The 25,490-nt window shown below is 51.7% G+C and overlaps 1 protein-coding gene across 8 annotated transcripts in view; it reads right to left on the minus strand.

The window, feature by feature from the left end:
• Nucleotides 1–20,812, minus strand: part of GTF2IRD1 (GTF2I repeat domain containing 1) — a 69,148-nt gene extending 48,336 nt beyond the window's left edge. For all 8 annotated transcript variants that reach the window (XR_008434342.1, XM_053961456.1, XM_053961458.1 and 5 more), the window contains exon 1: nt 20,731–20,812. The gene's annotated coding sequence lies outside the window, so the exon portion shown is untranslated. The remainder of the gene's footprint in view (nt 1–20,730) is intronic.
• Between the last annotated feature and the right edge of the window lie 4,678 nt (nt 20,813–25,490).

Below are 25,490 nucleotides of genomic sequence, written 5' to 3' on the forward strand. Positions count from 1 at the left end.
AGAATCTCCATCCCTCACAGCCAAACGGGGAAAAATCCTGTGACCCAGCCACAAGGGCAGCAACAGCATCAGGGTTCTGCACCTCAGTGTTCATGTCTCATCTCAACTCGTGGTAATGCCAATGCTGCAGGAACACTAAGGCAAGATCTTCCCCTCAAAGCACCCATGCTGGGGCACCCACACTCGAGACAGCATCACCCCCAGCACCCAACACATCCCTCCCAGCTATTGCCCCTCCATCTGGAGGGCAGTATTGCACCACCCAGTCTTAATCCTGTGAATAAAGGGTGGCAAGTTAGCTCCAAAGGCACTTGAATCAGATCATAAATCATGTGCTGGCAAATGGATGAAAGAGGCTAGAGAATCCCTAACAAGGCTGGATGGGCAGAAGGTGGGGAATATAGATGAAGCTGCCTGCACATAACTCAATTTACCATTCAGTCGATAACCACAGCTGCCCAGCCTCACTGGGCTTAATGGCAACAGCAAATCCCCAAATTCACCTTCCTGCCCAAGTTTACATCTGTGTCCAAGCAGAAGGAATTTAAAAGCAAAGCAGAGCGTGCTGCCCCATGAAACTGGGGAAATGGTGGGGTTTGGCCCAAAATAACAAGCTCCCCTACACTGGCATCTTTGCAGGTGCCCAAGCACACACATGTTATGAAAGAATCACAGAATCGTTTGGGTTGGAAGGGACCTTAAAGGTCATCTCATTCCAACCCCCTGCCATGGCAGGGACACCTTCCATCATCCCAGGGTGCTCCAAACCCTGTCCAACCTGGCCTTGAACACTTCCTGGATGGGAAAGCCACAGCTCCTCTGGGCAAACTTTTATAAGGGTCTGCAACAAGCTAATGAAGAGAGGAGAGAAATCCCATTAAACAATAATGACTGAATTTCAGGAATTGTTCTGGATGAGCCCTCCAGGTTTTTTTCACATGCTGCCAGCTCTTGAAAGCAGCCAAGCAGTGCTGGGGCTCCACTGGCACCTGCAGATGGCAGAGCTGGAAACTCAGCCACACTAATAGTCACCCAGGAAAATCCTTTTCCACCCATCTGACACTTTCTAACAAAGCTGATGGACAACTCCTACGTGATAATATTGACAGGAAGGAACCTGGCCTAACCAGGCATTAGCTTGGAAAATAAAGCAGGAAACTGAACATATGGTCCTGCAGCTGGGCACAGACCCCAGGTGTCCCCGTGCTGGAGACAGGTCTCTGTCAGGCACCTCCAGCTTTACCATCACAGGAAGCTGCAGCAACACCAGGAAGCAATCTGCCCTGCTCCAGCCCTGCAGTTTGTGCATGCATGGAGGGACAGACAGACAGACAGACAGACAAGAGTCCATTTCATCTGCAAGCTCCCAAGCAGCTTCCTGAGTACAGCTCTGCAGGAGCAGGGAAGTTGAGATTCTGTATTTTCTTGGATGCTGTGCTAATAAGAGATGCCTTGTTGCAGTTGGCAGGAAACAGCGAGGTGCTGGTGGTGCCAATGCTGGGCACCAAGCTGAGCTGGGGACAGCCACTGCCTTGCTCCAGGGAGCATCACTCCCTTCTTCACTCCTCCAAGAACTCACTTAGAAAACAGCTTTACTTTGATGCCAGTACATGTTTCTGAGTGCCCTATTTATTACTAAATGTGGCTGCTATGTCATGAACGTTCTGTTGCCTCCTAACAGCGTTTTGGAGAAGCAGTCCCTGCCTTGGTGGGGCTGGTTGCATCCACTTGGAGAGCTGCACCAACCTGCTCAGCCATGGCCTCCCACAGGAATCAGCACTGCCAGGGAAGAGATGCTCCTCTCTTGGCTGCAAAAAGCAAAGCCACAAGCTGGATCTGGCTGCAGAGAGGGAACCAATAGGAAAGACAGGGATAACATCAATGGGAAATGGGGCAGGGTACCTGCATCCCCTTCTTATCCTGCAGGAGACTGGGACAAAAATAATCCCTTTCCCCTGGCTGATTGTTTAATAAGTAAAAGAAGAATCACTCAACAAGAAAAAAAAAAAAAACCCAAAACATAACAAAAAGATGACTCAAGTAACACAAGGGGATTTTAAGGGATGGGGGGGACAATATCACAGTAAAGCTTTTAATCATTTGTGGTCACAAAGAGCATGACAGTGGATTTAAGAAAGGCTGGAATAAAAAGGAGAAAACTTCACTAGCAAGTGCTAGGCTTATTTAAATCAAATTAAGACACAGGGCTTGAAGTTGTTTGTCTAATTAAAGGGAAAGTCCTCTTTAGGAAAACTAGGGTAAACCATTCTTAGAGCAGTTCAGGCTGGCAAAAGTGAGCAAGGTGAGTAGGATGGGTGCAGAGCAGCCTGCCCCACTTCCTGGGGCTCCACGTGCCTGTCCTACTGAAATCCCTCCCTGGCACAGCACCAAAGGGCTGATGGTTCCACAGGGGTCCTGCTCCTGGGACAGCCCCATCACACCTCTGCAAACTAAGTCTCAACCCCAGGAGCAAAGGTTGTCTCAAGGACCATCACACCACTGTCATGGGGCTCAAGCAAACATTTGCAGATTGTTTTAACATTTTTAGGTTTTTTTTTTTTTAAGTTATAAAATTTTATTATTTTTTAATTATTTCTCATCCACAAAGTAATCTCAGGGGAACAGGGTGCTGTGCAACAGCTGGCACAGGATGTCATCTCCTGCTTGGCTCTTACAACATCTCCCTTGATAATCCTGGGAGAGATTAGAAACTTGGCCCCGGGGCAGTTTCACTCATGAATCACCTGTGCTGCAGCAAAGGAAAAACCAGGCACCTTGGGAGACTCATGAATTCCTGTGGAATGGGCCAGGGGCCCCCCCAGCCCTGCACCCACAGGAGGCACATCGCCTCACCAGTCCCTCTAACGTTTCCATGGAGCAGCTGGGGGTTAAAAAAAAATTAGAAAAAAAAGAGTAAAAAAAAAAAACTGACCACTGCACTGGTCCTGCCCACAGTTCCACACAACAGTGGCAGGAAATTATCCACTTATTCATTTTTCCAGGAAAATTCTACCTATTGCCTCAGTGGTTCTGATGAGATGGTGGGAGGCCCAAATTAACCAAACATAGTTACAGCAAAAAAAATCCCAAAAACATTATATATGTATATATATATATGTATGTATGTATATATCTTGATGAAATAAGGGTTATCTCACCAGTGAGGAAGGGGCAGTGACTCAGAGGGTATTTCCCTGTCCCACTCCATCCCAGGGATTTTGGAGGTCCCTTTTTTGCAGGTAGTTGTGATCAGTGAGGTGCCTGGTGAGCTGGAGCCATTTGAGCAAAAAGCCTTTAAAACCACATCAGCCACAGCAAGGGCAAAAGCTAGGGTAGGGACCAGGCTTGAATTTCCATTTGTGTTTTTCTTCTCATTGCTTAAGCAAAAACTGGTATCAGAGGAGCAGATGTGACCAAAGCCATCTTGGACACAGGAGCACTGTGACATGGTCCCATGCTTGCCAAATAGCTGTCCTTGCATTTTTTTTTTCTGCAGCAGTGGAGATACTTGCTCCACATGGCCAATTTGCTTTAACCCACCTGTCCTGCCCAGCTAAACCCTAATCCCTTACACCTAACTCAGTGCCAGCCTTCAGCCTCTGTGGCCACATCATCTCCATCTAAAGCCATGCAAATCATGGTTTGCTGTGTCCCTAATAGGTGGCTGGTGAGCTGCTCCACTAGCACCAATGTCAGTGGTGCAGCAGATGTAACTGTGGTCCAGGCCACTCACAAAATGCCCAGAAATACCCTCAACTGTCTAAACACCCTGAAAAGCCCTAATCTGTGCCCTGTGTGTGGGTGCCCCTGCAGCACAGCCCTCCTGGGACAGGGAAGGAGCTCTGGGTTTTGAGGGACCCCAGGTGCGACGCTGCCACACACCCCCGGTGTGAGAAGCATCTGCTGAGGACACATCTGATCCCTAAACTGGGTGTTCATGCAACCCCAGTCCCAAACCTGGTCCAAGTGCTGCCCCATAACTGCTGCCAAATCTCTCCACACATCCAAAAATTCCCTTTTATTTTGCTACTTTTCACAGAATCACAAGCTGAACTAGGTCGGAAAAGACCTTTAAGTTCATCAAGTCCAACCTCTGACTTAACGCCTCCTCATCAACTAAACCATGGCACTGAGTGCCTCGTCCAGGCTTTTTTTAAACACATCCAGGGATGGTGACTCCACCACCCTTGGGCAGACAATTCCAGCACCCAATCACTCTTTCAATACAGAATTTTTTCCAGATGTCCAACCTAAACTTCCCCTGGTGCAGCTTGAGACTGTGTCTGCTCCTTCTGTCAGTGGTTGCCTGGGAGAAGAGCCCAACCCCAGCTGAGCACAGCCACCTTTCAGGAGCTGTAGAGTGATAAGGTCACCTCTGAGCCTCCTTTTCTCCAGGCTGAACACCCCCAGCTCCCTCAGTGGTTCCTCACAGGGTTTGTGTTCCCAGCCCCTCTCCAGCCTCGTTGCCTCCTCTGGACGCGCTCGAGTGTCTCAACGTCCTTCCCAAACTGAGGGGCCAGGCCTGGACACAGCACTCGAGGTGGGACCTCAGCAGTGCCGAGTGCAGGGGCAGAATGACCTCCCTGCTCCTGCTGGCCACACCATTCCTGATCCAGGCCAGGATGCCATTGGCCTTCTTGGCCACCAGGGCACACTGCTGGCTCATGTTCAGTCAGCTGTTGCCCAGTACCCCCAGGTCCCTTTCTGCCTGGGCACTGTCCAGCCACACCGTCCCCAGCCTAGAGCATTGCAGGGGGTTATTGTGAACAAAGTGCAGGACTTGGCACTTGGATTTATTCAACTTCATCTTGGACTCTGCCCATCCATCCAGCTGTTCCAGGTCTCTCTCCAGCAGAGCTCTCCTACACATGCTCCCAGTTTGGTGTCATCTGCAGATTTACTGATGAAAGCCTCAATCTCCTCATCCATGTCATCAATAAAAATATTGAACAGAACTGGCCCCAGCACAGAGCCCTGGGGGACAGCACTGGTGACTGTCCCCAGCTGGATGCAGCACCACTCACCACCACTCTCTGGGCCCGACCATCCAGCCAGTTCTGAACTCAGCAAAGAGTGCTCAGGTCCAAGCCGTGGGCTGCAGCTTTTCCAGGACTGAAAGGTGTCAAGCTGATATCAGCTTTTCAAGGTGATACCTTTCTCCAAAGGCTGAAAGCAGCACAGCTGGGGGGCAAACACCCTCTGGTGTAGTCTGGGCCACAGTGCTACCAGCACAGTGAGGACACAAGCACTGCTTTGTGCCTGCATCCCCACTGTGCCCTCGCTGCCTCTGTTGCCTCTCCCAAACCCTGTATCTCCCCTGCCTGTTTCCTTCCAAGTGGGTACTACAGGGCAGAGCAAGCTCTCATGACCGAACACCTCCTCCCCTGTTTTATTTTACCCACAAATCCCAAGGCACCTGCTGGAAAACCCCCTCACACACACACGGGCACGACAATATTCACCAGCGTTGCTGCCTCGGCTCCTCTTTCCTGGATAATCTGGCACCTGCTGTGGTTTAGTCCCCCTTATAAAAGAAGCAAAGAGCAAACTGGGGGCTCCTACATGGAAAAGTGTCTACCACGGGAATTTCACTTTCCATCTCCAACCAGGGCATTGCATTCTGCAGCCACCTTGATTTCCTTAAGCCTAGCCTAGGTGCATACCTTAATATAATATAATAAAATTATAGCAGGCTTCTGTCTAGTGCAAAGAGAGATAGAAGAGGATCAAGTGCCCTTCAAAAGCTGTATCTCATCTCCCCCAGGATAAACACTTCCATGGCATGGCAGCTGCTGGGGGATCACTCTGCCTGTGAGCTCCAGCAGCACTGCTTTCAGCTCCAGACAAGTTTCCACACTGCAATCTCACAGCAGGCAGGCGCAGAAGCTCTTGCTTCCAGCAACTGCTTCTTCATTTATTAAAGAAATTTTAAAGAAAAACAAGGCGAAAAAAAGTGCTAATTGGAGCATTCCCACCCTAGCAGGGAGGGATGCTGAAAGCACCGTGCATGGAAAGCTGGATCCTGCCCCAGCAGCCCCGCGTGCATGGCTGGGGTCAGCAAGGCCAAGATGAGCTTCCTGGTGGCTGGTGGGCGAGCAGAACCACCCAGCCCCAGGGACCTGGGTGCCTGCACGGCTCCCAGAGCTGAGCCTCCCTCCCCAGGGGGATGCCCAGCCCCAAAACTCTGCCTGCATCAGGGAGCTCAGCACCTCTTCCCGTACAAAAGCCCGCTGCTTGGCAGTTCCTAGAAGGAGAGACGCAGATCCGGCACCTCAAACGCCAGGGCTCAGGTTGCACTTCCCAGAAGCAAGTGGCATGGGGAAGCCAAAATTAGCAGGCTGATAATTCTACCCCTTGGTACATCCCGCTGGTCTAGTGGAAGGTGTCCCTGCCCATGTCGGGGGTGGGGTGGAACTAGGTGACCTTTAAGGTCCCTTTCAAACCGCATGATTCCATGAATCCATGAGGATCCCTAGCTCCTGCACCACCAGGACTGCTGGTTATTGCAAGAAGATGCTGGCAAACCCTTGCTCAGTGAAAAAACAACCTGAAATGAACTCAGAAGCCATGGGACAACCTGCAAGGCTGGTTTTGGGATTGCACCAGCCCGGGTTCCCAGCCCTGTACCCCCTTGCACCCCTCCATCAGCACTTGGGTCCCACCTAGCACGCCTGAGTGGGTGCTGGAGCAGGGGGAAGGCAAGCAGACTCTTTTCCCTGCCTCTGGTTCAGCAGTGCATACACTAACACTGGGGTTATTTAAAGCCCAGTTTTAACAGCATTCAGCTACTTGGTTGCGTGATCAGGATAAAAAATCGCAATCCTAATTCCTGGCCCCCGGTGCCTATGGCAACTGGTATCCGTCTCCTTGGAAACTAATCTCGTGGTATTTGAACAATGTACCAAGGGCCTTTAATCTCCCAAAGACTGTAAATCTTTATTCTAGCCTGCTCTCTTCCTACCCCAAGAGCCAATATAAAAAGCCTGTTGTTTTCCATGAAATCACTAAGAGCCTAACTTGAATTTTATATTACACAGACACATGCTTTTTTTTCTTTTTTAAAATATTTTTTCTCCCCACTAAATTAAGGAAAAATCCCATATATATGATACCCCTGGTGTTGCAGCCCTGGCCCCACACCGTGGCAGGGGGTTTGCTTTCTCTGAACAGTGCTCAATGCCTTATCCTGGCTCTTGCCTCAACTGGCATGTCCACCTTGACAATTTAACCAGACACTGCTCCAGATTATTATTATTCATTATTATTATTATTCATTATTATCTAGCAAAAGGCTACTCAAACTGCAAATATACAAAAACCTAGCAGCAGCAACTCATTGCTGGGGACAATGAGTCCACAAGGGCTGACCAGAGGATGCTCCATCCCAGTCCCCCAAAAGCTGTTGGGCTCCTCATCTTGCTCCTCAGCACTCAACCCCAATGCTTTTTTCTTTTGCAAAGCTGTGGTTGATGGCACCAGCCCCTCCCCAGCTCCCAGACAGTGCTCATCACCCACTTTCTGCTCTGCACAGGCAATTAGTTTGCTCTGCATAAGGTGGTCCCTGACAGAGATGCCACATAATCTCATTATGTTTAATTTTATCTCTAGTATTTCTCTCTGGTTACTGGTGTCTCAGTACTGAGTATTCCATGTGTTACAGGATGGGCTGCTTGCAAATCCAGGCTGGCTACATAAATAAACTCATTAAAAAAAACCAAAAAAAAGGCTTTTCAAAGGGATGAAAGGAGGCTCAGAGTTGGGAGCATCCCATTCCCTGAGTTTCCCACTCCTGTCTGCTCCCGGCTCTCTTCTCCCTTATTTTATTTTATGGGATGAGTCAGAAAGGTGAGAGCAGGTCCCGGGTCATCCCAACCCCACAGCCAGGAGCATGTGTGTAGAGAGCTATTGCCAGTGGCTCCTTGCCACCCACAGCCTCAGTGCCTGCCCAGAACTGGGCACCCTGCACAGGGCAGGTGACTCACGCTGGCAATGGAGGAGTCCTGGGTGAAGCCAAGCATGCCCACGCCCTGGTGTGACCCGTCAAGTGAGGCAGGTACTGACAGCGCTGCTTGGGAGGCGCAGCCAGCCAGGATCCCCACTTCCTCCCCAGGCAGCCTCTGGCCATGACAGCAGCCCCAAAAGCTGCCTTTTCCCATGCAAAACCCTGCCAAGGCTCAGTGTCACTGCTGCTGCCAGAGCCAAACAGCTGTGGGTGCCACGGCTGCCACCAACCCCAGAGAGGGATGTCACCTTCCACAGGGAGGCAAGACAGGGAAGCCACTGGGGATGGCAGCAGGGCTGCCCAGCATCCCAAATGGGGCAGCAACACTAGGTCCTGCTTTGCAGCTCCAGGGACCCCACTGGGTGGTGGAGCAAGGTGTCCTCACCAGTGTGACCATCCCCACAGCTCCTCTGGGGAGGTTCTCCAATGTCTAATACATCTTGCTTGTACAGCATAAGATTACCCCCACATTCACAAAGGTTTGGCTTTTTTTAACACTGAGCCCTGAGCGCCGTAAGCCCTGCTGTGCTGATGGCAGCTAGCCAGGGACAGGGACAGATGGATGGGACAGACCCACATCCAGAGACAGTTGCTGGTTGCAAACCCCAGCAACACCTCTGCCTCTGGGGACTCTGAGGAGCTGCACGTAGACATGGGTACCTTCACCTGGGCAGGACAGCACAGCATTTGAGGGGTTTGCTGTGCTGCCAGGGTCTCACTGGTGCTCCCAGAGGGATTTGGACTGCAGTGGGGTGGGGAGTGTGCCAGCCTAGGGCAGATGCAGTGGGAGTGGCTCTGATCACAGCCCTGATCCAAAGGTGCCTGGGCTGGCCCCGGGGTGCCCCGCAAGGATGGCTCCGGGCTGGCCAGGATCTGGCCCGAAAACAAGCCAGGTCCTCTCCCACATGTTTCTGCTTGGAGTCACATCGGGACAAGGTGACCTAGCTGTTGATACCTCCTCCTTCCCAGGACTTGTCATCATTCAGGCTCGAACATGGGACAGCATTTCCCTTCCCTGGCACCTCGACACACTCCAGAGCACATGAGGCCCTTCTTTCCCAGGAGGAAACTGGCCCAGATCAGCCCCAGTCCCTATAACCCCTGTTTGCCAGTGGGTCAGCTCAGCTCCCTGAACCTGCACCCCCCAGCCCTGCCCTTGTCTTGCTCACACTGTTTTGGAAAGGATTAACCAGAGAAATCATTGGCAGAGGTGTCCCCCAACACCATGGGGCCAGCAGAGCCCAAGGTCTTGCAGAAACACATGTTCCCTCCTGCTAAATTCCAGCTTAATTCTCATTTCCATTGTGTTATGAAATACATTATCTATTGAAACTAAGTCAACAGTTGTTTGCATTTACGTGTAAACACAGTGAAAATTAGGAGCGGGGCCAGCATTATATTTGCATCCAAAATGCTGCCTGCACTGCTCTCTCTCCCTGGCTCTTCTCCATTTTTGCAGCTAAAGATACAAGGATGCAGGAGATGGTGAAACCCAAGACCAGAGCAGCCCAAGAAGCAAGAAACCCCTTGTTTTTCTCTCTCTATTTTTATTTTTCTGCAGCAGAAGAAGAAACATCCGTTTAAGCCCCCATACCACACCAACATACACACCCCTTCATCTCAGGGCCAAGTTGAAACTGCTTCAAATTCCCAATGACACACATATCTTATCAGAGCTGCTTTGCATAATGCATAAATATTTATTTGCTTTTAATCCTGCAAAGCAAACCTGCCTTGTGGCACGTTTCCCTTAATCGGCAGCTCTGGCACCCGACAAAGCGCCAAGAGAAGCAGCGTCCCAAATTCAGAGCCTACTTTAGATGCAAGGGCAGGGAAATAAGCACCCAAGGTCCAGTACCCACCACCTCCCGGGGTGCCCAGGGCAGGATTGGGGTGCCAAAGCAGCCATAAAGCACCCTGGTTCCTTGCCTCCAGGCAAATGAAGAGCTTGGCTCAGGCACCTCATAAATACCAGAAAATAAATTTATCTGCATCACGAAACCTCCCTGCGTGAGAGGTGGCATGATGCTGACTTAGCTCCTGGATGGTGATGCTTCCAGGAGATGTTGTACCAGGGAGGGTGAGTCTGGGCCCCCAAAAAAGAGATTTTGGGGGCTGAGTAAAGGAAAAGCACCTTGTGACAGGGAAGGCAGAGAGCATATGGCTTGTTTTTGGGGTTCACAGCTTAGTTTTTGTACACGGGCTTGTTGAGTTGGAAAATGGGAACACTTCAATGTGATCATGCATGGGGATGGGCAATGAGGGCATGCACCACCAGAGACCAACTCAGCCTCTCCATCACCCCAGTTCAGGACATTGCTGAGCACAGACCAAAAAAACCCTGTCAGGACCCACGCAGCCTCATATGCTACAAAACTTGTAGGAACAGATAAAAAATGAGAATTTCCAAACATCAAATCACCCCAACACCAAAATCCCCTAATTACCTCCTGCTTCAGCCAGAAGTACAGGAAGCAGCACTCTCACCCTCATCCATCCCCACTCCACAGTGATCACAGCACCTACATCTGGACCCCTGGGGTAGTGATTCATTCCTCAGCCAGTTCCTCTTAAATGGGTGGGAAGTAAAAGGCAAGGGGTGCAGCAAGGCTGTGAATGCTGTGCACAGCTCCTCACTGCACATGCAGCCAGAGCAGGTAAACACAGAACTACTTCATAGTGGGCAGGTAAATACATAAATAGGATTTATTTCAGCCACTCTGCCTCATCCTCTGATAACCTGTTGACCCAGACAGAGCCACAAAAACTGATTCAAAGCAAAATGCTGTTTTTCCTCAAGATGGGAGGAAGCACCTTAACTTCTACCCAGGGCCAGTGATTTGGGACGGGGAGAAGAAACCAGCCCAGCCACCCTGAAGAGGCTTTGCCCTGGAGTTGAGTGTGATCTTGCATCTCTCCAGCATCTTCAAGGAGTGCTTCTTACAGCCCCAAACCACCACCCCCACAGATATCAGCACCTCCAAGGAGGGATACTGCTCCATCCTCATGAACACCTCCCCAGCCCCCATGTCCATTGCCTTGCTACTGAGGACACACAGCAGCCCAAAGTGGCAGCCTGTCTCTCCACAGCATCCTTTAAGCTACTCCAAATACCAGTGGCACTGCACAGACTCAAGCAGAAAGCAAAATCATTACTGGGCAGGAAGTTCCTGGTCCTAAATGCCTATCATAGCATCACTGGAAAAGTGAGTTAGTAAAGGGGGGAGGACAGAAAACCCACTGGCACACCCACAGCACACAGGGTTGAGAGGAATGGTGTTTGCTGGAAGGGTTTCCATAGGTATCACAGTGGCTTTCAGGCAGGGAGCACACACTGGGAGTACAGACTCAGCTTGGCACTCCCTGAACCAGATCCAGGCACGAACAAACAGTGTTATGGGGACGAGGAAGAAGAGAGAGACCCCAGCAATGTGTCCTGGCTCACAGCCAAGCAACGTTGTATGCACCAGTGGCTTTGGTTTTGGGGAGTGTGGAGCCATGGGGACATGGGGCAGCACACGTAGACAAAGAAGCCATCAGCCAGCACGAGGAAGAGAGTCACCCTCCCACTGCTCTTCTCACCTGCAGCCCTGACAGGAGACATTTTCCTTTCTGCTCTTCTGGTCTTGCACCTCCAAAGTGCCAGCTCAAGCTGCCAACAGCTTCCATGCCCCATGGGGACAATGCCACAGCAAAGTCCATCCAGTCTGGACATGGATGAGACCCCCACAACATGCAAAAGCCTTATTCTGCAGCATCCACAGCAGCAGCTCCCCAGAGCAGAGACAATTCCACATTATTTTGAGTGATCATGTTCAAAATAATAAAGGACGCCTACATGCTCAAACGCATTGACAGCAACCCAGCACCAGCCTAGGAGTTAAAAATAGCCCTTTCCAGGAGTGCACTGCCAGCCCTGACCACAGGCACCTCTGGCCCTGTGGGACACACACTCTCTGCTCTGTCTATTGGCATCGCCACATTAGGTCCATGGCACACTCAAAGGTCAGCAAGTGCTGAAATATGCATCTTGATTGCAGAAAAAAAAAATAAAATTAACCAAATGGAGAAAAAAATATATTCAAGGACTGACCCTATGCTGCTAGGGGAGAGAGGAATAAATGAAGATGGGGAGAAAATTTATTGGGGTTCAAGCCACAGTCCGAGCAGGTGATGTTCAGAGAGTTCTGAGGTGAGGTGCAGAGGGGAGCCAAGCATCACCCTTGACAGATGTGAAAATAGAGGAAACATTTGCATTACAGTGGTGGTACTGGAGTTGTCTTTTACCATGGAGAGCCTCATGCAGGCAGCAATAGAGCTGGACTTCTGCAGGTGTAATTCCCACAGAGATAAAGAGTTTGGTTTTCAACAAGCAGTGGTATTGTACATAAATTACAACAGAAAATGTGGAGAAACAAAGACGTTTTCAAGAGAGCACATAACCTTCAGATGGGTGGCATAGGAAAAGCTGGTGGGTGGCTGTGGGAAGACAGTACCAGTGAGAAGTGGGGCTGATCTCACTCTTCCACCCTCCAAAGGAATAGACCTTTAGACAGGTGGGGGGAAAAATTAGTCCACCTAACCAATAAGTATTTGAGGGGCACAGATGAAGGTGGGGGCAATGCATGCAGCAGGATCCAGCAAGGAGCCTTGGAAAGGGCACAGGTGGGTGCTGGGTCCATCCCAGAGCCAGGTCTTCACTTTGAGAGCTCATGTGGGATGGGATGCATCAGCCTGATCAACTCATTACACCAGTCATGCTTGTCTCTCTTAAATATCTTTTTTCTCCCCTCTCATTTTAAACGAACAAACAAAAAACCCCAAAACAGCCTGACACTAATTCTGACAGTTTAATAAATGTTTGATGTCCTGTTAAAGGTCACCACCCACTCACTTCTGCCTGTGGATCTGCAGTAACAGCACTGGGGCACTGGGCTTGGGCCATGCTGTTTCATAAGGGCCCTGATGCCCACCATGCTCCTTTCCCAGCCTGGCATCTCCCAAGGAGCTGTGGGGCAGCTGGCAGGGGCCTGGCACATGCAGTGAACCCCAGCTAACCCCTCACCTCTGATGGGACAGGGTGCCCAAAGCAGCTGTGGCTGCCCCTGGATCCCTGGCAGTGCCCAAGGCCAGGCTGGACAGGGCTTGGAGCAGCCTGGGACAGTGGAAGGTGTCCCTGCCCATGGCAGGGGACTGGAACAAGATGAGCTTTAATGTTCCTTCCAACCCAAGCTATTCCATGGTTCCATGATTCAAGATCCTAGATGAACTTCCTCTGGGGGCATGGAGGTAAACACATTTTGGGGGGCAAAAATACCAAACTCTAGCTCAGGATAAAATGCTGTAATTTCACTTAAAGGGTTTCTGGGCATTTTTCCCCCAGAAAGACAAGATGAAAGTACAGCCCAGCAATTCCCCTGAAGGGGGAATATAAAATAAAGAGCAATTTATTTCCAGTGATCCTCTTCTAATGAAGCTAATTTTTAACCTTGTCAGAAGGTGCATGCAGGCTCAGGGCACTGGTGCAGCTCCCTTCCCCCCACGCCTGCCTTTCCCAGGATGAAAACCTCCAACCTAAACCCCAACCAGGATGTTTATTTAAGACCCAAACCCCAAAGGCATTTTAAACAAACAAAGTTCCTCACATATTTTGCCGACCAAATGCAATCCTTCATGCCAGTGATTGCAAATTTGCACCCAGGGGGGCGTGGGAGTCCCTGCTGCCACCAGGACGGTGTTGTCCCACTGCTCGGGTGGGAGCCAGGATGATTCTGTGGGACCCAGGGACCTGGTGGCATCTTGTGGTATCCTCACAGGCCAGAGCATTCCAACACATCTGGGTGTCCACAGCTCAGCAATGTGGAGGTTTTTGGGAAACTTGCCAATGACCCTACCATCACCCCAACAGCCTCACTACACTCCAGTGGGAATTGGTCCTCACCAGTTGGAAGGGTTAACAGCTCATGTCCCAGCTGATTAAGAGGGAGGAAGCCATAAGAAAAAGCCCTTTCTCCATCCATACCAGCCACTCGTGTTTCTCCTAGGACACATCTGACACCAGCCAGCAGGAAGTAGCAGGGGAGCAGCAGTACAGCAGGCAGCTCCCACTGCTCCCTGCAGCAGCTCTTCAGCAGATGGTGGCTCATAACATCATTATGTTTACCTAACAAGATTGCTTTATTGTAGCCCTCCAACAATAAAGCCAGAGCATCTAAAAGCAGTGACCAACGCCTGAGCTTTGATAATCCTGGTGCCAAAAAAATATATATGTAATTTAAAATCTTTATATAAATCATGATTTTAGAGGTCACAGTAATACACTATTTTTTTTCCTCATACTAAAACAGATGTGACTCACATGCAAGCAAAAAGACATACAATTCAATGCTTTAAATTCTTTTAAGTGCTGGGGTGGGGAGTTGCTGTAGCAATTTGGGTAATGCCACGGGCACACAAAGCTCAACCCCCAGTCTACCCAGACCAGGACGCCAGAGACAGCGTTCCTCCTCCTGGCAAGGACTGTCATTCCCTGTCTGCACAGCAAACAGGGTCCTAGCCTTCTAAATAATAATGCAATACAAATAATAAAAGATAATTCCCACATATTTAATCATTACCAGAGCTCTGGGAAGAAATTATAATCAGGCCCCTACTAATTAGGGAGATATAATCCTGCCTTTCCTACAGGTTTTTCCATCCCTGTCTCCTACCCTGCAGTGAAACAAGAAATCCAGCCCAGTGGGAAAGAGTGTAGCTTTGGTGGAAGCCTCAAACAGATCCCAAAGCACAGCCACAGTGGGCACAGCCCCATCCTACCAATGCCAAAATACCCATCCCACTGGACTCAGCATCCACCCTACCACGAATGCAACCCATCCTTTATGGTACCTCTTGTTGAAAGTCCAAGCAGCAGCATCCATCCAGGGAAAACCCTACCCTTGCCACCAACGTCCCTCTGGGATCCCAGCCCTGCAGCAGGACCAGCAGCTTGTCTCAAGCCTCATCCAAAACCTTTCAGCATCCTGCAGCATTCAGTGACAGTGGGCAGGCAGGGAGGGCAGCACCTGCCGTACTGGCACCAGTCCTGGTGACATCGTGCCACCGACGTGCCGTGCACGCTGCCTGGCACTGAGCCCTCAGGAAGTGGACAGGGTTAATATCTGGCATAAGGATTGCTGCTCATTAGCAGCAGGGCTGGGTTTGTCCCTTTCATCTGTGTATCCTGTCAGCATGGGAGTTCTGCCCACCTCCAGGGAGCCACCTCCAGCTTGGTGCAATGGCCAGAGCTGTCCCACTGCCCAGGGCCAATCCTCTGGTGCTACCGGGCTGGAGCCTGGCAGCAAATGAGCAACTGAGCCAGTGCCTCAAGGCAAGGTCACCTCTCGCAGGTACTGAATAGTAGGTGGCTTCCCAGGCAGGAGACATCCACACAGACACAGGTGGAGCTAAAGACAGAATGTGATTTCTGCCAAAACCTGGGCACAGGGATGCACTCATCCCATTAAAGGTGGGTGAAGCATCTTCCAGCACAGCAACCAGACAAAACCATGGAGATCTTTCTCACCCACTGCGGTGTTTTCAGTTTCCAGTGTCGTCTTGCTCTAGAAGACTCCCACTCTGTAAGTTTTCCCTAAGCCAGACCAACTGCCTCTATATTCTTCCAAACAGCAGTTACCTGTTGAAAACTTTGAAGGTTTTTAGCACAGGAGAAGGAAGCCAAGGGCTCCTATATGGCCACATCACGGGCACAACCCATGGCCAGGATCCCATGTATCCATCCTGCTTCATCCAGGGATTTGCAGTGGGACTGAAAAGTCTGCTGCTGCCCATCAAGGCCCAGGCTCCATGTTCTTCTCTCAGAAGCACATAAGTCTGTGCAACCTCTGTGCATCCATTGCAGGGGGAGGTTTCTCCTCCAGGAGAAACCAAGCCAAGCAGGACACACAACTGTGGCAGCAACCAGCATCCACACACATCACCAAAAAGTTCAAGAAATTATTGAAAAATTAAAAATGACTAAAAATATCCTGCCCAGCACGTTTCCTTCCAGCCATCTCCAGTGGGATCTACACCTCAAAGCACCCTCTGGGCTCCCAGGTTTTAATCTGCCTGTGGGGCTGTGGGAACAGATCAACAACAGGTTCATGGTGCCCAACACAACCCTTTGCACCCACCTGTTCACACCCACTTGGATGGCTCAGGGACACTGCACACCCCACAGGGGATGTCACCCATGGGCAGGAGACATCTGGGCTTGTCTCTTCCATCTCCTAGGGCGGAAGTCTCAGGCACACAGGTGGGCTCTAGATGGCACATTTCCAGGACCCATCCTGGGTCCACACCAACCTACCCACTGGCACTTGCTCTGTTTAATGTTAGAGATTTAAAGAAAATTAAGATGGACACCTCAGCCCTCATATGAGAAGTGGAGATTGGCTTTGAGGAGGGACACGCTGGCAAAGGACGATGACATCCACAAGGCTGTGCAGCAGCAGAGTGATATTCCTCGCTGGTCCCCCACTCATTCCACCCAGATTAATTACCTTTTTAAACCAGCTAGACCAGCACGGAGCAGACACGACAACGTGAACCCAGAAAACTCCCACAGAAGCTGTTTGCATGGACAAATGTAAATACTGCTCAGCACAGTCTGCTCCCAAGGAGGGGGTCCATGTACCCAATGCTTTTCTCCACAGCATCCCACCTCAAGGAATACTTTCCCTTGTTCCCACAGCACAGAGAGCCTTGCTGTGTTCTAGGCAACTCCTAAGGTGGTGTTTGGCAGCAGCTCTTGGACCAGGATGGGACATGAGATGGTCCCACATGCCCCGGATGATTTAGGGGGGGTCTCTCTGGCAGAAACATCCCAGCAACTGCTCCACCACTCTTGGGATTGAAGCAAATTTAACCAATGCAGCTGCACCAAGAAATGAAGCATCAAAGCAGAAATCCCCATGGCCACAATTCCTAAAGCCCACCTGGGGCCACTGCAGCTTCCTGCAGCTCTTGACTGCTTTTTAAGATAACATTTAAAGAAACGTAAACTGAGCATGCCCTGTGAAGGGACAGGGCTGCCACAGGGCAGAGCAAAGTCCTGGGAAGCTTCACTCCAGTCTGCAAAGAGCTGCCACCTCCTCTGCAAACCTCCAGCTGGGACTGCTCTCTACCCCCAGCCCCACTGCTCTGGCCACAATCCAGATGGACACCAGACGCCCTTCCCCATAGCTTCCAGCTGGGCTCTTCCCAATGAATGAGCCAATAAATACATACTTGGCTCATGGAGAGCTATCTCCATCTCGGGAGAGGCTCCCAGTAGGTCCTTTCCTGTCCTCCACCCTGTCCTCGAGGTCTCTGGTGATGGCAAACCTTTGCTCTCCCCTCAAAGCCCTGAAGAAGTTTTGTCATTACCAGCAAGGTGTTAACACAGCCACACACGTGTCTGGAGGAGCAAAGCAAGAACAATAACACAGCCCTTCATCTGCTCATCATCCCCCTTCCCCAAACCATCACATACCACTTGCACCTCAGCCCAGTCATTCTGGAGCAGCAGGATCCATTCCCACATTTTCTTCCATGACAAACCACCACCACCTCCACTCACCACAGGCATCTGCAAATGGGTGCTGGCAGCACACAGCATAACCATGCCCCGACACCACTGCCCAAGATGGGGACAGCCAGCACCAAGCCCTGCACCCAGTCCAGGGGTCAGCCCTGCAGCCAACCTCTGGGCTGGAGTCCCTGTGCATTCCTCCAGCCTGGCTGCTGGGGTGCTGCTGACAAAATTCCTGAAGGAAGTACAGGGCATTGATAATTGCCAAAAAAAATCTGAGCTATTTCCTGTGGGAGAAGCAGACGGGAATCCCCCATTAACTCCAGTAGCCAGAGGTTGTGTTTTGGCCTGGGACTTTGGGGGTTTGGTATTCTTTTCCTTTCTTTAAGCAGAGCATCACTCCAGTTATATGTGATGCACACCACATAGAACAGCCAGACCTGTACCCTCTGTGCTGGCCCCAAGCCCACCTTTCTTGTCACCTCCTGACCCATGCAAGGACATGTAAGGTTTTTGTGAAAGGAAGGGCTGGGCTGCCAGTAAGGGCACTGTGTCTCACCCAGGCAGATAGAGCCAGGTTGCTAAACGTGTCCTTGAGCAGCTTCCTGCTCATCTGCCCCAGCTTCTCATTAGCAAAGCTGAACGAGCAGCAATCAGTGGCAGCACCAGCAGCTCCTCCAGAGATGGGAAAGACCTCTCAGGAGAGACAGCAGGAACAGGCAGCAGTGGCCACCAGAGCATATGCCTGGCATCATTCCTCAGCTTCTGCAAGCACCACGCGAGGGCAGCTGCCCGATCCCTTCTCCTGTCCACAGAGTGGCGATACATCCCTGGCAGGTGTCACCCCAAAAATGTGGCTTTGAGAGCCATGCCAGCCCGGAGAGCCAGGGTGCATGAGAAAACCAGTGGCACAGCCCCAAAGCAGGGCACCCTGTCCCTCAGTGGCCACCACCACCGGTGGTCACAGGGACTCTGGCTCTGCAAGGCTAAAGGGAAGAGAGCAGGGGACCCACGGGTGTTCATAAAACCACACTGTCCTGACACACAGTCCTGACACGCGACCGGCTGCTGACACTGCTCCAATGGCAGCACGTGCTGCTGTGCCAGGGCTTGCTGCTCTGCCTCAGGGGCTGCAGCAGAGGCACTGGGACATGGCCTTCAGCACCCCGGCCCCTCGGCTGCCAGCAGGGTCAGGTCTCATCCTGGTGGTCCCCAATATTGCTTTCTCAGTTCAGAACGAGTGCTGCAGCAGTTTCCACAGAAGGGGGTTCTGTGGGCTCAGATGGGCAACAGCCAGCTTAATGGGTCTGGGTGCATTGTTGGGGGCTCTGTGGAATTAAAGGCTCTCACATCCACATTATTCCCCAGCTGCAGCACTTCCAACAGCTCCTTCAGTGGGAGCAGCACGAAGAGCAGACACCCTGAAGCCAAGGGTTCCCGTTCCGCAAGGCCACACGCTGATGTCCCCAGGTGGTTCCAGTGTCCACAGCTTCAAACTGACAGGTGACGGATGTGGCAGCAGGCTGGGTGACCAACCTCAAAGTGCCCATAGCACCTAGTCCCATGGCTCTGCCATGGTGCTCAGTGGCACCATCGCCTCCTGAAGTGCCCACCACAAACACCCAGGATTACCTGCACAGCACCGCAGGGTCCAAGGCTCACTCCAGCACAAGGTGCATTAATAGGATGACTCCAATTTACAGCTTATCACAGATAAACCCACTGCCAGCCCCACACGCTGCAAGGACAAGGGCACCTGCTCCTCAGGGAGCAACCTTCTCCCTATCACAGTCATCCCTTGGCACTGAAAACCTTTCACTCACTGCTGTAGAGGATGCCTGTTGCTTCAGGCCATGGGCCACGGTGCCAAGGCCAGTGACCAGTCCAGCCAAAGCCCCAAGCGCTTCACCAGCTCAACACTGTGTTTCTATTTCCAGCACTGCTGCCAATCCCCATACCAGCGAGGAGGAGGCAAGCTCCAGCAGAGCCCTGCTTCCAGCTCCCCTTCCTGCCTGGCACTGTCCAACACAGCCAGGGCAGGTGGTGGTCCCAGAACTGCCTTCAGGATATGGGCCACCACTGAGGGCCAGCCTGACATCCCCTATTCAACTTCCCAGGTCTACTGCTCCCTGCACCCCCCTCTTCAGCACTATCACCCCCAACTCCTAATGCCCTCCCAGCCTTATTGCTTCCTGGCATCCCTTCACAGCCCCCATGGATCCCACCAACCCCAAGGTCCATCATCACCCCCAGCACTTCCTCCACTAGCCCTAATGACTGCCCAGCCACTCAACACCCCCATCAGCTCTAATATCCCCAGCATCTCCAAGCCCTACAGATCTTCAATATCCTTCCCAACCCTAATAACATCCAGAACCCCTGCCAAGCTCTATTGCCCTGCAGCATCCCCCAACCCTAATGCCCTCCCCCAGCCCTATTGCCCTGCAGTGTCCCCCAGCACTATCAGCTCCCAGTATTCCTATTACCCCCCTGAACTCTCCCACAATGATAAGCCTGGCATTCCTCCCCCAGCATCCCTCCAGCCCCAATAATCTCAGCATCTCCCGCAGGAACCCTACTGCTCCCCAAAATCCCCCCATGCCTTGATGCCACACTGCACCCTCACAGCCCTATTAACCCCCACTAGCCCTAATGAATCCCCCAGTTCTACCATCCCCCCAGCAGCCCTACTGTCCCCAGCATCCCTCAGCCCTAAAGAGCCCAGCATGCCCCCCCGCCCTACTGCCCCCCAACCCCGCAGCCCTATCATCTCGCCAGCAACCCTACTGCCCACTGACATCCCCTGCGCCTTGATGTCGTTTAGCACCCCTGCAGCCGTATCACCCCTACAGCAGTCCTGCTGCCCCTCTGCATCCCCCAGCACTCACCCCTACCTAACGTCCTGTGCTGCATCCTCAGCACCACCCTCCCCCAGGATCCCTAACGCTGCCCTGCACACCTCCAGCCCTAACACTTCCAATCCTCCCCCAAATCTTGCTGCCCCCTTGCATCCCTTAGCCCTATCCGCCCCCCCCCCCAGCCTCAATATCCCCCTGCGCCCCATCGCACCCACCACCCCCACATGGCCCCCGCCGCTGCTCGCCCCCCAGGACCGTGACCGGGGGTGGAGAGGGGACCCTTCAAGAGGGGAGGGGAGGCCAAAACTTTTCCTTACCGCGGGCGGTTGGGGCGCGGCGCCGCTGCCTCCCCCGGCGAGGCTGTGCGGGAGCGGCGGGAGCGGCGGGAGCGGCGGGGGCGGGCGGGCGGGGGCCGGGATGGAGCCGCCTCCCGCCGCCTCCCGCCGCTTCCCGGGCGGAGCCGATACAACCCGACAGGGGCCTAAAGGAATGAAAAGAAGCCGAGGGGGGTGTTGTTGTGTTTTTTTTTTTTTTTTTTTTTTTTTTCCCCACCCCCCAAATCGGGCAGGGAGAGCAGTTCTTTGTTCTGTAATCCCAGTAAAAGTGCCAGCCATTCGCCCCGCCGCTAATCCCAACCCCGCGCAACGGCCGCATCCATTGGCTGCCCTTTACACACGGGATTAACCAGCCCGAAAACGGGGAGGGGGGGCTGAGGAAGGCGGGGGTGAGCTCTGCGAAGTCCTTTCACGCCGCGCCGGGGACGCGCCAAGACGTACCGGGCCGCGCGGGCGCGTCCCCGGCGCGGCCGGGTCTGGGGTGCAATGGGTGCGTGTCGCCACCTGTTGGTGCTGACACGGCCGGGTTTGGCGTGGTGTCGTGTGGATTGGCACCTCCTGGCACGGCTTGATCCGCCGAGACATGGCATGGCATAGAATCATAGCGTCGCACCATGGTTTGGGTTGGAAGGGACCTCAAAGACCGTCTTGTTCCAAGCTCCTGCCATGGGCAGAGACACTTTCCACTAGACCAGGTTGCTCCAAGTCCCATCCAACCTGGCCTTGAACACTTCTAGGGATGGGGCAGCCACAGCTGCTGTGGGCAACCTGAGCCAGGGCCTCCCTACCCTCACACGGAAGAAATTCTTCCCTGTCCTCTGGCAGTGTGAAGCCATTCCCCTTTGCCCTTTCTTTCAAGCCCTTGTTCAAAATCCCTCTCCAGCTCTCATGGAGCCCCTTTAGGCACTGGAAGGATCTCTGAGTTCTTTAGGGTCTCCCCAGAGCCATCTCCAAGCTGAATGACCCCAGCTCTCTCAGCCTGTCTTCATTAGCAGAGATGCTTCAGAGGCATAGCACAGCTCAGCTCAGCACAGTGTGGCCCTGCACAGCTCAGCTCAGCACAGTGTGGCCCTGCACAGCTCAGGTCTGCACAGTGTGGCCCTGCACAGCTCAGCTCAGCACAGTCTGGCCCTGCACAGATCAGGTCTGCTCTTGGCTTAGCACAGCATAGCTTGGCATGGAGAAAGCAGCCCACCAGGAGTGAACGATGCTTCTCTGAGTTCCTTGCTGCATGTTGACGAATGGCAAATTAAAATGAATGAAAAACTACTAAAAATAACTTGACAATATTTTAACCTCTGAAGTTTTAGAAGTACTGACACTTTTCCCTGGAAGTATGTGTTAGGCAGCTGCTCCATTATCTGCCCTCTCCAGGGCCATGGGGAGAAGAAAACATTTTAAGAGGAAACACTCTTTTTCCAGTTTCTGGAGGAGCATAGAAAGGGTTTTGTTCTGTGCTGCTGAGCAATATGGAAGCACCCAGCACCTCAAGTGTCACTCCCCATGTCATCAAGTCTCAAACTCATTGCACTCGTAGCCATAGCCACAGAGGCCCAACAAATCCCAGTAGCTTTCCAGCAGGAATACTCAGGGCAAGACAGGTCCCACTGGGATGGTCAGAGCTGGTCCCTAATTCATACCTGTGGTGCCTGGGTCCATGAATGGTGCCTGAGAACACACTAGCTGACAAATTAAATGACAGATCTTACTGTGAAGAAAGAAATCAGGGCATCTTTTGGCTAATTAACTTTAAGCCAGCACCCCACCAGAAAAACAACCACCTAGCAAAATTAATTTAACTGGGTCACCAAGAACAGTACGGGGGAGCTGCCTGCACAGAACAGGAAGATTTCCATGTCCTTCTTTTGCTGGTGCCCTCCAACACTTCCCCTGGTACACTGCCCACCCAAGCCTGTGGCCCGTGAGTGGGGAAATGTGCATGATTAATAAAAAGAGGGTGGAAAAAAGTGTATTTTGATGCAACATACCTGTGCTGTGGCTGTGCCCGTCCCCTGCTCTGTGCCCCTGAAGCACTGTGGCCCCACAGTGCCCATGGCAGCAGACAGAGGTTTGGGTAGCTTGGAGCTCCTGCCTGCAGCCATACGTGAGTCAGGATAACACCAGCATTTCTAGGGAGCATTTACAGATCAGTCAAAGGAACGTGATTGGTGTCTGTACTGGGAGAATTAAGCATCCTCCAGCATGTGTTCAACTCATCCCCACTGCAAAGAGGCTGCAGGCAACACTTTTCAGATCCTTTGAAAGGATGCAGCCCCTCAAGACCTTGGCAAAGAGAGAGTCCAAGGTTCTTCGGCCAAAGACAAGCAGCTGGCTTGCTCCAATAGCCCAGGGAACTTTTTTGCCCTTTGCCTTCTTGCAGCAGAGCTGGTCCCGAGTCTGGGACCTGAATGCTGAGCACTGGGGGATGGCTCTGTAACAGCTGGCTTTGGGGTCTCATTTTTCTCCTCACCATTGGAGACCATGAACTGAAATGGGGTTGGAGACCCATGGGTACCAACTTTGGTCACCAGTGTATGAACAGGGAGCTCAGTCCCAATAGCTCCCAGCAGAGCCTACTCCTACCTGCGTAGGGGTATGAGAGCTAGGGACAGGGAGAGGCTGAAATAATCCTGAAATTTAGAGAAGAAGCTTGAGAAGATGGTGGGAAGGAGAGCAGGGCCACTTGAGGAGATCTCCTGGGGCTGTTGCCAGCTGGGGCTGTGGACTTCAGGGAGGAGGTGGACCACCTGGTGGGACTACAAATGTTCCACTGAAACTGAATCCACTCAGGTTAGCTCAGCCCCCCACGCTCTGGAGATGCTCATGCTGATGAAAAGGAGACCTGGTCCAGCTGGGGGACAGATGCTATGGCTCAAATGTACTTTTGTATCTCTTTCCATTCAGGAAAAAAACTGTCACAACAGGGTAAAAGTGGGGGCAGGGTGTTTTATTTGGGGACCAAAAGAGCCACACAAAGCCATCCAGTGTGAGAGGGATGGTTTAATCTGCTCTATCTCAGCAATAAAGGACTTCCTTGTCACAGTGCCAACAAAAGAAAAGGCAACATCACCAGGAAACAATCCTATCTGCAGAACTCTTTTTTTATATAATTTGTTAATTAATGACTGCTGGGCATCACAAGGATTGTTGTTTTCTCTGATATGCTGATTTCTTCTGTCTCGGTGGAATTGGAGATCACAAAAATAAAATTAAAAAAGGAGAAAAGCTGCTTCTTCAGAAGCGGGAACAGGGGAAAAGTTTTAGTAAAGTCAGGAGAAATTTAATTGAAAGAATGAGTATATTTCTTCTTCCTGAAGGGGTATTGTGTTCTTTTGCTATAGCATATTGCTGGTTAAAGCGACCAAGACAAAACAAAATGGTTTTTAAATTACAGATCAAAGAGCAGGACGCTTCTGGAAGCTTACCCCCACCTCATATTCCCAGGCAGGTCTCTGGTGAGCAGTGTGGCTGCAGGGGGCTGGCATCACCCAGGGTAGGGCTCGGAGATGTAAAAACCACATGAGGAAAAGCCTAGAGGAGAAAATACTGGGATCTGCATAACTGGGTGGGAGGCTTTGAGCTTTGTGGAGGGGAAAGAGCTTCTCCAGCCATCATTTTCACTTGAAATAGGAAGATTTTGCACTCAGAAATTGACCATCAGGTTTGGGGCTGTATTTGTAGCAAGTCCATCCTGTCCCAAACCAGCTCCTACAAGGAGAGCCATGCTTCAAGGCAGCCCAGTGTAATGTTAATTTTTTTGCAAGGTTACATGCTACTGAGTAAAAATCAGCAAGGGTTCCTTGCAAAACCCAAGCTGATATTTGTAGGTCCCAAATATATTTGGAAAAAAACCAAAAAAATGTCCACCCTCTCTCCAATCCCTGCTCACTGGGGCTCAGTGATGGCTTACAGTGACTATTTGCTTTGCCTACCTGCACATCACACACCTCATTGCCCACCAAGTGTCCACAGCTCTTCTGCTTTTTCAAGTTCTACTGCTCAAAGAGTTTGCTTCAGTGCAGCAGAAAAAAAGGCTTTTGTAATTGTCTTGTGGTCCATTCAATTATTTCCATGCTATGGAGAGAAAGTGCTACTGAACCAGAGCCTCTGAACAGTGTCCTGGGGAGCAGAGCAGGGAGATTTCCGTGTTCTGATTTCTCCCATCCTTCTGACTCTCATGTCACCTGGCAGGAGTAAAGGGCCCTTTCCAAAGGTGATGCCACTGGGGTTGGTTTTGGCTCAGGAGTTCAGGGGATGGAGAATCCTGCACACACCCAGCTGAGTACCAGCAAAATCCCAAGGGGACCCAACAACACAGCCCTTGGTTCTGGGTTCCCCTCTGCAGACTTCAGGCATTGTAAAGGGACAGGTGAGGCCCAACCCATGGAAATTCCACTCTGTGAGGTGGAAAGGCAGGCATCAGGGTTATCCACACATCATGTTTTGGCTGAGAGCATCACCTCCTCCTGACAGCAAGGGTCTAGGGGGTGTGCCTGCCTGAGCCCTGCCCAAGGTCAGGCTGTTATTCATCCATTTTTAATCAAATCCGCAGCTGAGGTTACAGCCTCAGTGTTTGAAATAATTGCAGAATTTCACAGTGTGGCTCCAGTTTTGCCTCTCGTCACCTTTCCCGTGGGACTGCAGCCCCAGCAAAGCTCCTTGCTCTCCCCTTCAAGACTGCTTTCAGCCCTGGATTGCAACCCCCTGACACTTCACGTGGCTAAGCCACCACCACTGAAGGC

Source organism: Vidua chalybeata, chromosome 20 (genome assembly GCF_026979565.1).
Source record: "Vidua chalybeata isolate OUT-0048 chromosome 20, bVidCha1 merged haplotype, whole genome shotgun sequence".
In the NCBI taxonomy this organism is placed as follows: Eukaryota; Metazoa; Chordata; class Aves; order Passeriformes; family Viduidae; genus Vidua; species Vidua chalybeata.